Raw genomic sequence first — 13,423 nt, forward strand, 5'->3', positions numbered from 1 at the left:
AGAGCTGCAGGTCTTCAAAAAATTGCATTTTATACTTTGGAAACATCAGGCCCAGAGGCTTAAAAAACGCAAGCGTAGACCTTTTTCAGTCGGGGAAATAAGTTTATTCCTCCCAAGTGTATGCCTGCGTACCATCTGGACTTCCGAGTGGTGAGAAATTCATGACATACAGGACATTGAAAATTTAATAACTTAGCTATAATAAGATGTTGGCTAAGCGAAAATGGCATGTTTTTTTGTTTAGTAATGGATGAAATATTTATTTTAGGTGCCCCACGGTACAGAAGGTTACTTGTAAATTAAAAAATTGGTGAACATACGAACAATTAACAGAATTCGTTTTTGCTGTAACTAGTGTAGCGTACGTCGACACAGTACACGACGTAACCGTCGGTAAACTTCGCCTGGAAAATAACTACAGTACACATTTTGGTCCCTGGATGGAACATGATATCACGACCCAACGTTGAACGATTCGTACAAAGGAATACCGCCAGACAAGTGCGTACCTATAGCTATTGTTTATAGTAGTAATTTAGATCGCTGGCAATAATGAATGCATAATATAAAGTGCATAATTTCACTCTGACGTACTCTCACGGTCAATGAAACGTCGAGGTTTTCTAGGCGCTGAAGGTACGAAGTGAACGCGAACGAATTATATTCCCCGACAAAAAGTACCCGAACCGTCGGTAAACTTCGCCTGGAAAATAACTACATTACACATTTTGGTCCCTGGATGGAACTTGATATCACGCGTCTCGACCCAACGTTGAACGATTCGTACAAAGGGATACCGCCAGACAAGTGCGTACCTAGCTAATGTTTAGTAGTAAGTTAGATCGCTGGCAATAATGAATGCATATAAATTGCATAATAGCACTCTGACGTACTCTCACGGTCAATGAGACGTCGCGGTTTTCTGGGCACTGAAGCTACCAAGTGAACGCGAACGTTTTTTACTGTATATTATATTCCCCGACAAAAAGTACCCGTGTTCCCTTCGGTAACCGTCGGTAAACTTCGCCTGGAAAATAACTACATTACACATTTTGGTCCCTGGATGGAACATGATATCACGCGTCTCGACCCAACGGTGAACGATTCGTACAAAGGGATACCGCCAAACAAGTGCGTACTAGCTATTGTTTAGTAGTTAGATCTCTGGCAATAATGAATGCATAAAAGTGCATAATAGCCCTCTGACGTACTCTCACGGTCAATGGAACGTCGTGGTTTTCTAGGCGCTGAAGCTATATGAAGTGAACGCGAACGTTTTTTACTGTATGTTATATTCCCCGACAAAAAGTACCCGTGTTCCCCGACGGGAGGGCTAGGCTCCCCGACGAGGGGGCTAGAGCCCCCGTAGCTCCCCCGCTGGCGCCACCACTGATTCGACCGGACCAGTTTTGGCGACCAAAATCGATCTGGTCGGACCGATTTTGGCCGGACCAATTTTGGCGTGACAGTCCCTCCTAGCTGGCCACACCCACCAAAATAAATGCGCCATACATTGATACATGGTTGATATGTACGTAGATAATTGCTGCATGCATATAGAAATTGGTTAACTTTTCAGCTAGGTTGATCCCCCTCTGGGCTCCTGCTCTAAATTCTCTGAAGCTAAATTTTATATATTAAATAACATATATGAGACGATCGTGCCAACGCATGAGAGGACCACATTTTCTGGGACCGATCGTCTTGGTGGGACTTGGTTGGGTCCCTGGTCCCGATCGTCTGATAACCGTAGAGTCTAAAAATTAGGCCTAAGCCACTTTTCAGTGTTCAGCCCCCGGTTGTTACTACCGTGGGTGTATTTGCAAAGAACTTCTTTGGTTGTTTTTATGTCTGGCACATCCTTCATACCTAGTGAATGTAGGAGAGAGAGAGAATGAGATAAGAAGAGAGGCGGTTCAGGGACGATTCGGCCCCCTGAGACGATTCGGCCCGGGACTAGTCGGCCCACTTTTAGTGGGACGTTTCGGCCCACTTACTTCTGGGCCGAAACATCCCACTTTGTGGGCCGAAACGTCTCACTTTAGACCAAATTCATATTCATTTTTGGGGGTATTTATCAAGTTTTTAAAGGTGTTTAACAATCCGTATTTTATTAATATTGACAATGTTGATATAATATATATAATAAATTACTAAACAAGAAATATTTCTTACAAAAAACGCCGCGTAACTTTTTGACTGGACAGTTGTAAGAACAGTCTTCATTAATCTAATATAATAGGTCGGCCAATCAAAACGCAAGTGAACAATTGGGACTTTACTTGTGATTTATGTCATTGGCCTGTCAGCACAGTCGTTTCTTTCTAGAATTAAACGCACAAATTTGTATTGGGAATAATGTATGTGGTTATTACTATCGCATTTAGGTATTGATAATAATAATAATATGGCTTTTGAATATATAATTACTGTCTGTAGAATAACATTTATACATTTTCGGTTCGCGATGAAAAGTTATATGAATGGATTTGTAATAGGTATTTATAATAATAGTATATGGGTTGTATTATTGCTAAGCTATCACCAAATCGCGTTATAACATTATTTCTCAGGGTTTTTTGCACCATTGATCAATACCAAACGCGTATCGGTATTATAGTTTTTAATGAATCATTACATTAATAAAAATACCCAATTAAATCAATCGCGTCAGTCCAATTCCGACTTATGTTTCGATCACATAGTTCTGTGTCTACACTGTCCCAACTAGTTTAACAAAAAAAGTGTGATGTGCCCAAATATGGTAGTGATATGCCCGATTATCGTAGTGATATGACATCGTCATGTCTATATAATATGGGCACATCATATTTTATTTAGTTTGATAGTATAGACAGAGCTTAAGGATTATATTAAAAAAATGTTTTCTTACATTTTGAACGGAAGTATTTATTTGTTTATAAGCCCAATTTTCCAGTCTTAATTTTACATTTTGAAAAAAAGTATTTATTTGTTTATAAGCCCAATTTTCCAGTCTTAATTTTACATTTTGAAAAAAAAGTATTTTATTTGTTGATAAGCCCAACTGTGCAGTCTTATTTTACATTTTGAACGAAAGTATTTATTTGTTGATAAGCCCAATTTTGAAGTCTTATTTTACATTTTAAACGAAAGTATTTATTTGTTGATAAGCCGAATTTTCCAGTTTAATAATAATGACCCCTTCCACAGTGCTTATACCATATACATTTTACATGATATTGACCGTGGGTTCTTTACGCCTCTGATGCATTTGTTTTTATTGTACCTTTTTAATAAATTATTATATGTTTAGGCCTAATCACACCCAATTTAATGAAACGGTCAGATTCCGATTTCAATTGAACGAAAGTAGTACTGTATTTATTATTCATTGATAAGCCAAGGGTCCCATGGCGTTAGCCGATATCTTGAGCATTTGACTCTTGTAACACAAATCATTCTTCAAAATCTAAAGAAAGAACCTCACACGTCTTTTTTGTGAGTGATACACTATGGATATGCCCACGGAAATAATATGTGGACATTGCAAACAATCATAGGCCTACAGTAACAAACATAACATGGCTAATAAGCATAACATTCAGACTTGCTTGTTTTCTAGTGGATTTTTATTTACTTTAGCATGTAGAATAAAACTAGTAACAGTGGCTATATTAATAATTATACTGATTATCCTTGATGTTATCGCGTCTAATAATAAAATATTTTGTTGTTGATAAGCCCAATTTTTCAGCCTTGATTTTACATTTTGAACGAAAGTATTTATTTGTTGATAAGCCCAATTTTGCAGTCTTAATAATGACCCTTCCACAGTGCATTTTACATGATATTGACCGAGGGTTTTTACGCCTCTATAGGCACTGATCAATACCATAATTAATGTACTTTTTTAAATGAATATTGAAATGTTTCAACACTCCCAGATTTCCTCATCTTTATCGTTTCAAAAATTAATTAAATAATTTTCAGTGTATCACCGGGCGGTTTGGAATTTATTTCTATGCCTGTTGTGTTTATATATATAATATTAAGTATAATTATGAATTCACCAACACTTTCAGGCCCGGGGCCGAGTTGTAGACCAGACTTCCATGCACAGCCACATGTTAAGGAATATGAATCTCTTTATGATTTTAATATGGTTCGAAATGATATTACACAACAACGATTAGACAGCAACTGTGCAAGAGTCAAACTAATAAAATCGGAATGATCAATTAATTGAACATTTACAGCATAAGGCCCATACACTAGGACGATAACTATCGACGATAAATAGACAAATGTGCATTTTTAATACATAAACCAAAAGAAATATAAACAATTCCTTTGATGAAAATTATATTTTCACACGTCCAATCAAATGACGTCATGATTAGTAAGACCAATAATATCGTGACAATACAGCGATTTTATTGTTTTTATTTATCATGACGTCATTTGATTGGAATTTGAAAAACATTATTTTTATCAAAGACAGCATAAATGATTATCCTATAGGTCTAGAACGAAAACCTTTCTAATTTCTTTTGGTTTATGTAAAAAAAATGCATGCTATATATTTATCGTCTGTCGTTATCGTCATAGTGTAATTGGGCCTTTATACAAAAAAATAAATTGATTACGAAGTTACATGTCATTTTCACCTATCACCAAAAAACTAACCTTTTCAAAACTAATTAATTGTTACGAAGCCAATTTATATTATATATTTCATTAAAACTGAACTTTACGGTAAATGAAGAGTAAGTATCAGTTAATATGAATAATATAACTAGTAGGTCTATGAACTTGCGTCCAGACACAGAACTGTGACATTACTATCATAAATGTTGAAACCACTTATAAAACCTTTTTTTTAAAGAAAATATAATTGTGTTAGGAGAAGACTAATAAACAAATAGATAATAGATGACAAATTTCGTTTTTGTAAAAGCACAAGTTAACGGAGTACTTACTCGAACGTTTCGATCTCTATCAGAGATCCTTCTCAACTGACTGCGGAGTGTTAATGCAGCTTGGTCATTCTTGACGTCATCTGTTGATGACGTTGTACGCCTCCGGTTGTAGGTTGGAGGTTGTGCGGGGCTCGGCCAGGTGATGTGTCTATCAAATCATTGTACAAATGCGAGAGTTCGTGGGCTCCAGTGTCCAGTGTATCTAGAGTGGCTCGAACATCAAGCCATAAACACGGCACCCACTAACATCAAGCCTGTGTATTGGAAACGATACGTTGATGATGTATTAGCTATCATCCCCATAGGTACAGTACATACATTTAACACACATCTTAATAACATCGATATAACTGACAATATCAAGTTCACCACAGAATCGTTGACAAACAACACAATACCTTTCCTGGACATGCTCATCACACTCAATGACAATGGAACAGTTACCACCTCAGTCTATCGGAAGCCCACTCACACAGACCAATATTTACATTTCAACTCACATCATCCACTCGAACACAAACTGGGGCTTATAAACACGCTTGTGGACAGAGCTGAGAAGGTAGTGGGAGATATGGATTTGAGGAAAGTTGAGATGGATAACATCAAGAAAGCGTTACACAACTGCCAGTATCCAGAGTGGTCCTTCCAGAGAGTTATGGAAAACCGAAAAAGGAAAAAGAACAAAGGACACGAACCACAGAAGGAAAAGATCAAGATGCGAGGTAGCATAGGAATCCCCTATGTAAAAGGAATGGCAGAAAGAATACGACGCACTCTCTCCTATCACAATGTCGGAACCTATTTCCTACCCCAAAATAAAATCAAGAATAGCCTCGTCCACCCAAAAGATAAAATCGAGAAGATGGATACATGTGGAGTAATCTACGAAGTCACCTGCCGCAACTGTCCACAAGTTTACATTGGGGAAACAGGGAGGGCATTACAAACACGAATTAATGATCACAAAAAAGATGTTACAACAAACACGGGGGGAGTAATGACTAGGGCCTCCAGAACATCCACATCTTCGATCATACACAAATCTGCCATTACAGAACATGTCATAAAACACAATCATGTACCGAACTGGGAGGCTACCATCTTAACCAAAGAGCCTAAACGCAAAGACAGACAGATTAGAGAATCATTACATATAAGGAGAAATAAAGAGAAGACCATGAACCGGGACACTGGAGCCCACGAACTCTCGCATTTGTACAATGATTTGATAGACACATCACCTGGCCGAGCCCCGCACAACCTCCAACCTACAACCGGAGGCGTACAACGTCATCAACAGATGACGTCAAGAATGACCAAGCTGCATTAACACTCCGCAGTCAGTTGAGAAGGATCTCTGATAGAGATCGAAACGTTCGAGTAAGTACTCCGTTAACTTGTGCTTTTACAAAAACGAAATTTGTCATCTATACAAAATCGAAGCTAAATGAAATTCTTTCAACAAATAGATAATGTTCAAACCTTTTTCTGGATTAATTAATGGAGCAGGCGTTCCTAATAATCTTCTGTAGACTGATTGTTCACCTTCTGACGATAATTGATTGGACCCCCCACGGCATCTGATAACCAACAAAAAATTTACGAGGACTGTTTCAATGATTTAATATCTGACGGCGTATTATTATAACATTGGCCTAGATTGAAAGTCAAAGAAAGTCATTGTAAATACCTCCCTTTATGTTGACAGAGCCAAAATAAAGTTTTGACCATTATCGAATAATTATTTGACAGTGACTTATTATAATACCGCCCTGGTTGACAGCAAAAACGAAGTTATTATTTATTGATCAAGATTTTACAGATTTCCGTCTACATCTCAATAATACTGTATTATCAGCAAAGGCTTTCATATAGACTCTCTTCTCCCAGACGTTTTTTGGGTCCAGCAGCTACCTATAAATTATAGTCGAGTTTCCAAATTCACAAAACTGTCAGCCTTAGATACTAAAGCTACCGCTATGAAACAGCTTATTAATGAATGTGTCCTCCTGGGACATAGCTGGCTAGAGCCGCGGCGCGAAAAACGTAATTTAATATTCAATTTATTACTTCGAAAACCTTGTTTATTTTGTGCATTCGCCAAGCGGCCAACAGAGGGCGTAACTTGTTTACATCGTTCGCGTGACTAAAAAATGATCATTTTCGACAATTATTTTTAAAATGTTTGCTTTATTGCATCGTTATCCCTAGTGTTGTGTTTCTCTATATTGACTCACACGTACAGACATATACAAGACAGACACGTTGGTAACAGTACTTTATTGAGTGCCTTGTTCATTAACATAGGTCATACAATAGAGGGCTCACTACATCCCCCGTTCTTTAGCTAAGTCTATTGCTGTAGAGAAATTATTGTTTATCATTCAGATAATTTCTAGTACTATTACTTTAACTTTTTTTTTTTTTTTTTTTTTTACAAATAATTTACAAATAGTGCATATTATGATTATACAGTAATTGTGTCCAAATTGGTCTAAACTGATATTATGGGTTATGGTTTCAACTTTTATGAATACATTGATGTCCTTCAGATATGTTGGTGATTTTATCTCGCGTCCCGATCTCGTACGCTTCGGTGTCACAGTTTCAGTTGTGTTTCGCTGAATCGGCGTGCGTTTCCTTTCGCTCATCGCTTACTCGTTTGGATGTTGATTTACTCGTCCTTTTCTCTACGTTCTCGTTTCGCGGTTCGCTTTCGGTTGAAGTTTGTCCTGTATTTGTGATGTGATTGGGTGGTTCCTCTTGTGTTTTCTTTAAATGTACACGGTTTCTCCTGTACATTCCTTGTTGCGTTTCTACGTGGTAGGATCTTTCATCTAATCGCTTCGCTACCAACGCCTTTTCCCAATGCTTGTTTCCTCTGACCAACGGTTTCATTCTAACAATGTCTCCTTCTTCTAGTGGTTTCATATCTTTTGCTTTGCGATCATAGACTTCCTTCATTTTATCTTGTTTGCGGTGCATGTTGTGTGATTCGTCGTGCACTCGCGGTTTTAGAAGTGTTGCCGTGGTTGGTAGGAGAGTGCGTGTTCTCCTATTCATCAATCGTTGTGCCGGACTCGTTTGTAGACCTTGTGACGGAGTGTTACGATGGTCTAAAATCGCTATGTGTACATCGCTTCCGGCTTTGAGTGATTTTGTGATTATGCGCTTCGCTGTTTTGACGGCGGACTCCGCTTTTCCGTTAGCCTGACTGTTTCCTGGGCTACTTGTAAGGTGGTCGAAGTCCCATTCTTTGGCGAATCGCTTGAATTGCTCAGATGTATACTGTGGTCCGTTATCGCTTACCACCTGTGACGGTGTTCCATAGCGCGCGAAATGTGCTTTTAATTTCTTAATCACTGTCACACTTGCTGTATTTGGTAGATAATCCACTTCCCAAAAATTGCTATGGTAGTCCACAGTTATTAAGTAATCTTTGCCGCTGATCGAGAATAAGTCTGTCGCGACTCTCTCCCATGGTCTTGTTGGCAATTCGTGTGGCATCAGCGTTTCTTTTTGTTGGCCTGTTTCCATTGATCTGCAAATTTCACACTTTGCAATCATTTGTTTAATTTCGCTTGCCATCCGTGGCCAAAATACGCTTTCCCTGGCTCTTCGTACGCAGCCTTCCTGTCCCAGGTGGGAAGCATGTATGTGTTCTTTAATTTGTTCTCTTAGTTTGTCTGGTATGACGATTCGTTGTCCCCTGAAAATCAAACCATCTTGTATGATTAGTTCATCGGCATGACTGAAGTATGGCAATATTTGCTCAGGGACTTCCTGTCTTTGTGTTGGCCATCCTTTGAGTATGGTTTCTTTTAACAGTTGTAGTGTTTCGTCCTGGTTTGTCTCCTGCTTAATTTCCGCAAGACGTTCTTTACTCGCTGGTAAGTATTGGATTACATTGATCTCTTTCATGATGGCTTTTTCCGTCGGGTCGACAGCTCTTGACAACGTATCCGCAATGTACATGGTGTTGCCCGGGGCGTGCGAAATGTCATAGTCATACTGTTGCACCCGCAATAGCATTCCTTGTAGGCGCTTCGGTGCCTTCACCAAAGGTTTCTTTATGATCGCTTCTAACGGCTTGTGATCGCTGATTACCTTGGTGTGTCGTCCAGAAGTGTATTGGTTGAAATGTTCTAACGAGTATGCAACTGCTAGCATTTCTTTCTCAATCGCTGCGTAGCGTTTCTCAGTTTCTGTAAGCGCTCTGCTTGAGTAGGCTATAGGTTTTACATGCTGTAAAAGAGCTGATCCAATGCCAATACCGCTTGCGTCACATTGAATGACTAACTCGCTGTTCGGGTCATAATACGCTAACACCGGTGATTTAGTTATTAGGGCTTTCACTTTGTCGACCGCGTTTTGTTGTGGTGGTCCTCATTGCCACTCTACGTCCATACGCGTTAGTTGTCTCAATGGTTCTAAGATGTCTGACAAAGTTGGTAAGTATCTACTTAAGTAGTTGATGAAACCAATAAACCTCCTAACCTCATTTAAATTCTTTGGGATGGCATGTTTAGTACAGCTTTAATTTTGTTGTCATCTGGCTTTAAACCTTGTCTTGTGACCTTGTGACCCAGAAAAGTTATCTGTGGTTCACGGAATGTGGACTTATCCTTATTTAACTTAATGTTTAGTTGCTGGCACCGCTCTAGCAATAATTTTAAGTGTTCATCATGGTTTTGAAGTGCAGCTTCATCTGTTTCACCCTTACCATAAACAATTATATCATCGGCCACACAAATTATCCCTTCTAGCCCTTCTAAGGCTGTGTGTAATCGGCTTTGAAATAGTTCAGATGATGTACATAGGCCAAATGGCAATCGATTCCATTGGAATCTGCCAAATGAAGTATTAAAACAGGTAAGTTCTCTCGATTTGTGATCTAGTTGTATTTGCCAAAAAGCTTCACTCAGATCCAGTTTCGAGAATATTTTGGCATCATTCAGTTTTGGTAATACATCATCAATAACTGGTAACTGATAATGAGCTCGTTTTAAGGCTTTATTTAAGGGTCGGGGTCAACACATATTCTTAGTTTGTTGTTGGCTTTAGTAGCGACAACCATCTGACTTACCCATTGTGTGGGGTGGTCGGGTGCTACTTTCTTGATTACCCCTCTTTGTTCCATTTTAGTTAGTTCGTCTTTTACTCTTTGTTTAATTGAGTGGGGAATTCTCCTCGCTGGAAGTGCCGTAGGTTCAACATTTTCATCAATGTATAGGGTCGTTTCTCCAGGTAACCCTCCTAACTCCCCATTAAATACGTCATCATATTTACACTCAACATTTACTTTCCCTATCTGGGTGACCTTTTTGAACTCGTGGTCATTGATAGTTATCAATTTCATGTGTTCGCATGCTTTACAACCTAGTATTGGTTGTAGATCAGGTTGGTCTACAACTTTGAACTCTACCTGATATTTACATTTGTTCTTTGGATTTCTCAATTTTACATGAACTTTACCAACAACCTTTACTTTTGTCTTATTCCACATCTTTAAGATTGTGTTATCTGGCTGTATGTTATTAATGAGTTTCTTAGGTAGACTGTTCTTTGGGATGATGTTGACTTCTGCTCCACTGTCCAGTTGCAGGTCAATCAGTCGACCTTCCAAAGTCATGCGCGCATAAATTGCTGTTGTGTTGACGTTGACCTCGACTACTCCGATTGTGTATTCATCTTCCGTTTCTACTTCAGACGAAGATGAATTAGCTATTTGGCTTACGTCCTTGGCGGTACCATTTCTTTGGTTTTGAGGCTTTGGATCTGCAGCATGCAGCAAAATGGTTTGGTTTATCGCACTTGTCACATGTGCGTCCCCTCGCAGGGCACTGTTGATGACTTGCATTATAGCCACATTTTCCACATTTCTTCGTCGAGTCTGATTTATGTCCCTTGTAATGTGAGGGCGCTGTTTTATTATATCTTTTTGTTTTGTCAGTGTTGATTTTATGCACTTGGCTTTCGCCCTCCATCACCTTTAAACTTTCTTGGGATGTCTCATAATTGAGTGCAATGTTAATCGCTTTGTCAAGGGTTAGCTCATCTCCTACGTCAAGACATTTTTCTCTCACCTTGTGTTCCTTTGCTTTTACGACGATCGCGTCTCTCAACATTCTATCCTCGTCATTGTACTCACAACGCTTTATCAACACTCTTAAATCGGTTAGAAATTTATTGAAAGACTCACGTAAGTCTCTTTGTGCCCGTCCATGAAATTCTACGGTCACCTTGATGACGTTCTTTTTCGGCCTAACATAAAGTTCAAACCTGTTAAAAACACCTGTTAGTGTACCATTTTCGGCTGGCGTGGCTGGCTGGTCGTCGATCGCCTCGACGGCTGGCGCCCAGTCTAGTGTGTCGAACATTTCTCGGCTTCGATCCCCGAAGTATGTCATGAGGTAATTTACCTTCTGCAACTCGGTTTTCTCAGATAATGGGCCGTTAAATGTAAATTGACAATGCTGCCTGAACCTCTTGAATTCTTTGTACAGGTCTACAGATGCCCAGTCCATCTGGGGCATCTTTGATTTCGTAGCCATAATACTGGAATGTTCGGTAATATAGGCTAGCAAACACCGCTTGTCACCATGTTGTGTTTCTCTATATTTAATTGACTCACACGTACAGACATATACAAGACAGACACGTCTTCACTTGGTAACAGCAAAGAACTTATAACACAAGAATCTCCTGTTCGTCCGAAGCGCGTAACAATTTCGAAAGGCATTGTGGGATAGAATAGAGCTATGGGTGGCGCCATTGTGAGCCATGGAGTAGGGCGCCCGCATCAAATTAGAAAGTTAAAATCAAAGAGGGGATCTGCTAATGCTCTTGGGGGGATAGAGTAATTGACTGAGGAGTAGGGCGCCCGCATCAAATTAGAAAGTCAAAATCATAGAGGGGATCTGCTAATACTCTAGGGGGGTAGGGGGGAAGAGTAATTGACTTCCTAGTTTGGAGGGGGCGCTGCTCCATGCTGTGAAATGGCGTCGCCCAGTTTGACCTTTTAACCCTGTACTTCCGATACTGTGTTTTGAATGCAAATTGAAGAACAGGAGATTCTTGTGTTATAAGTTCTTTGGTAACAGTACTTTATTGAGTGCATAGGTCATACAATAGAGGGCTCACTACACCTAGTAGTACCAGAGCCATATATATAAAGAGGGGTGTCACGAAACCTAAGACCACGAAAGCTAAGACCCCCTAAGACCTAAGATCACGAAAGCTAAGACCCAAGACCTAAGATTACAAATATTTATCTTTCGCACCTGCCTTGTATTTTAACTCCCAACATTTATTCTGAATACCACACCTTAGAATTGGCACTTTTATGAAAAAGAATCACATAAAAAGTAACAAATACAATTTTAAATTGATGATTTTACAGACGTTTTTCTCGCACACAAACTGTTTGCGAATTTCGCATGACTAGCCTACAGAGTACAGTAGGCCTACCCCTGTTCAATGTTTTTGTTTCTATGGAACGTCAAAAGAGCAAAAATTATATAGAGGGCTGAAAACTCTGTGGAGTCCATCTACAGTGTGGATGGAACAATGTAAAATTAAAATTGTAATGATAATAGTATATCATGCAAGTACGAAGAAAGAAATACTGGCAAATAAATTTTAATTTAAAAATCATGATAATAAGTTTTTTTGTTTCGTTTTCTTTCTGTTTTTATACTTGCACTATATGTTGCTCTTTTGGCGCTTCATAGAAACAAAAACATTGAGCATGGGGGGGGGGGGGGGCTCGAGGAGTTATCTCTATGAGTATACAAAGAAACATGTCTGTAAAATCATCAATTTAAAGGATTTATTTATTTGTTTTTATGTGTTTCTCCTTCTGAAAGTACTTATAAATCCTAATTTTAAAGTGTGGTATTCAGGATAATGTTAGTCAACAAATTTGGAGTCAAAATACAAGAAAGGCAGGTGCGTAAGAAAAACATTCTCTGAACCAACACAATGGAGTAAATATATACCAACAAACAACCCGTCAAGTTTGTTTGTTGTAAAGAAAAACTATACATTTACTCAACGGGCGAAAATAATGTGAGTTTATCCATGTTTTGCGGTAGTATTTAATTATATTTATGGTAATAAATGAAACCTACTGTGTTTAAAATTATGTATGGATAAACAAGTATTGTTTTTAAGCTGTAGTATATCTTAGAATTTGCAATCTTAGGTCTTGGGTCTTAGCTTTCGTGATCTTAGGTCTTAGGGGGTCTTAGCTTTCGTGGTCTTAGGTTTCGTGACACCCATATAAGGAGTTACGACATTGGATTATAGTCACGTGATATGCAGATGAATTTGTGTCAAACTTGTCTCCGTTAATGCATGTAAAGTATAGGAGCAAGAAAATACTTTAAACTTGTTCTTATATTTAATAAAATGTAATTGTACATTTTACGGTGAAATATCGATGTGCACAGCGTACAGAA

This window comes from Antedon mediterranea, chromosome 4 (genome assembly GCF_964355755.1).
Source record: "Antedon mediterranea chromosome 4, ecAntMedi1.1, whole genome shotgun sequence".
NCBI lineage: Eukaryota > Metazoa > Echinodermata > Crinoidea > Comatulida > Antedonidae > Antedon > Antedon mediterranea.